This window comes from Otolemur garnettii, unplaced genomic scaffold (genome assembly GCF_000181295.1).
Source record: "Otolemur garnettii isolate 467f Iridium unplaced genomic scaffold, OtoGar3 scaffold00104, whole genome shotgun sequence".
NCBI classification, from domain to species: Eukaryota; Metazoa; Chordata; class Mammalia; order Primates; family Galagidae; genus Otolemur; species Otolemur garnettii.
Window position 1 is genome coordinate 1762228 of NW_003852499.1, and position 2254 is coordinate 1764481.

Below are 2254 nucleotides of genomic sequence, written 5' to 3' on the forward strand. Positions count from 1 at the left end.
AGCCAGGTGTTGGGGTGGGCACCTGTAGTCCCAGCTACTTGGGAGACTGAGGCAAGAGAATCGCTTGAGTCCAAGAGTTTGTGTGAGCTGTGACGCCATGGCACTCTACTGAGGGCAACAAAGTGAGATTCTGTCTTAAAAAAAAAAATAAAAACCATGTTCAGGCAGGGCTCAGTGGCTCACATCTGTAATCCTAGCACTCTGGGAGGCTGAAGTGGGTGGAATGCCTAAACTGGAGTTCTAAACTATCCTGAGCCAGAGTATGACCTCAGGCATTGTGGTGGGTAACAATAGTCGCAGCTACTTGGGAGGCCGAGACAAGAGAATCACTTGAGCCCAAGAGTTTGAGGTTGCTATGAGCTATAATGCCATTATCACTCTACCAAGGGCCGCAAAGTGAGACTCTGTCTCAAAAAAGAAAAAGGGCAGCACCTGTGGCTTAGTGAGTAGGGTACCAGCCCCATATACCAAGGGTGGTGAGTTCAAACACGCCCCAGGCCAAACTGCAACCAAAAAAATAGCCGAGTGTTGTGGCGGGCGCCTGTAGTCTCAGCTACTCGGAAGGCTGAGGCAAGAGAATCACCTAAGCCCAAGAGCTGGAGGTTGCTGTGAGCTGTGACACCATGGCACTCTACCAAGGATGATAAAGTTGGACAGAACAGGACAGGACAGGACAGGACAGGGAAGGGAAGGGAAGGACAGGACAGGGAAGGACAGGACAGGACAGGGAAGGGAAGGGAAAGGAAAGGGAAAGGGAAGGGAGAAAGAAAAGAAAGAAAGAAAATGTAACAGAAAGAGACAGAAAGATTACCTGAGCAAGATTGAGACCCTGTCTCCACCAAAAAAAAAAAAAAGAAAGAAAGAAAGAAAAATTAGCTAGGTCTCCTAGCAGATGATTGTTGTCCCAGTTACTCAAGAGGGCGACGCAAGAGATCACTTGAACCCAGGAGTTTGAGGTTGCTGTAAGCTAGGCTGACCCCACAGCACTCTAGCCTGAGCAACAGACTACTTTTAAAGAACAGGCATAACAGTTCTGTGTGGTTCACAGTAAGGTATTATCCCCACTTTACAAACTGCTTTTGTAAAAGACATACTTTTCTTCTAAAATCATCCATTTAAAGTAAGTGAAGAAGCAGAAGCGAGATTAAGCTGGGCACAGTGACTCATGCCTATAATATGAGCAACTCTGAGGCCAAGGCAAGAGGATTTGAGGCCAGGAGTTTTAAGGCTACAGTGATCTGTGACAGTACCACTGGGCTCCAGCCAGACTTATAGAATGGGAGGGGAAAGGAGTGGCAGTGCACCAAGATTAAAATTCAGGTCTGATTTCTAAGCCAATGTTTTTTTGTTTTTTGAGACAGAGTCTCACTACGTTGCCCTCAGTAGAATGCCGTAGCATCACAGCTCACAGCAACCTCAAACTCTGGAGCATAAGCAATTCTCTTGCCTCAGCCTACCAAGTAGCTGGGACTACAGGTGCCTGCCACAACACCCGGATATTTTTTGTTGCAGTTTTCATTGCTGTTTAGCTGGCCAGGCCGGTTCAAACTCACCAGCCTCGGTGCATGTGGTTGGCACTGTAACCACTGTGCCACTCACGGGTGTGCCCAATGTTATTTCTTCTGAACTTCTGTGTATGTTAAACTCTAAAGAGTAGGAGAAACAAAGTCAGATGGAGTAAGAACATTGCACAATGCTTTTTTTTTTTTTTAGAAGATTGCAAGGTGTTTATTTAATTTATATATATTTTTGTAGTTTTTGGCTGGGGCTGGGTTTGAATCCACCACCTCTGGCATGTGGAGCCGGCGCCCGCTCCTTTGAGCCACAGGCACCACCCGCACAATGCTTTAAGATAGGGAATCTGCTGGTTCTATTACATTCAGGGAAGGAGACAAATGATAAGTAAAAAATAAAGAGTTAAGGCTCGGCGCCTGTGGTTCAAGCAGCTAACGCGCCAGCCACATACACCTGAGCTGGCAGGGGCCCGCCAAACAACAATGACAGCTGCAACCAAAAAGTAGCCGGGCGTTGTGCGGGGCGCCTGTAGTCCCCAGCTACTTGGGAGGCGGAGGCAGGAGAATCGCTTGAGCCCAGGAGCTGGAGGTTGCTGTGAGCTGTAATGCCACGGCAACAGCCTGAGGCTCTGTCTCAAAAAAAAAAAAGAGAGAGAGAGAGAGAGATAAAAGTATTAAATGGTAATCTGGTCTAGACAGAATTTCTTTCTTTCTTTTTTTTTTTTTTTTTTTGGAGACAG

The 2254-nt window shown here is 46.9% G+C and overlaps 1 protein-coding gene across 1 annotated transcript in view; it reads right to left on the reverse strand.

The window, feature by feature from the left end:
* The window catches only part of EMG1 (EMG1, N1-specific pseudouridine methyltransferase), an 8679-nt gene that overhangs the window by 5419 nt on the left and 1006 nt on the right, over positions 1-2254 (reverse strand). The window lies entirely within an intron of this gene.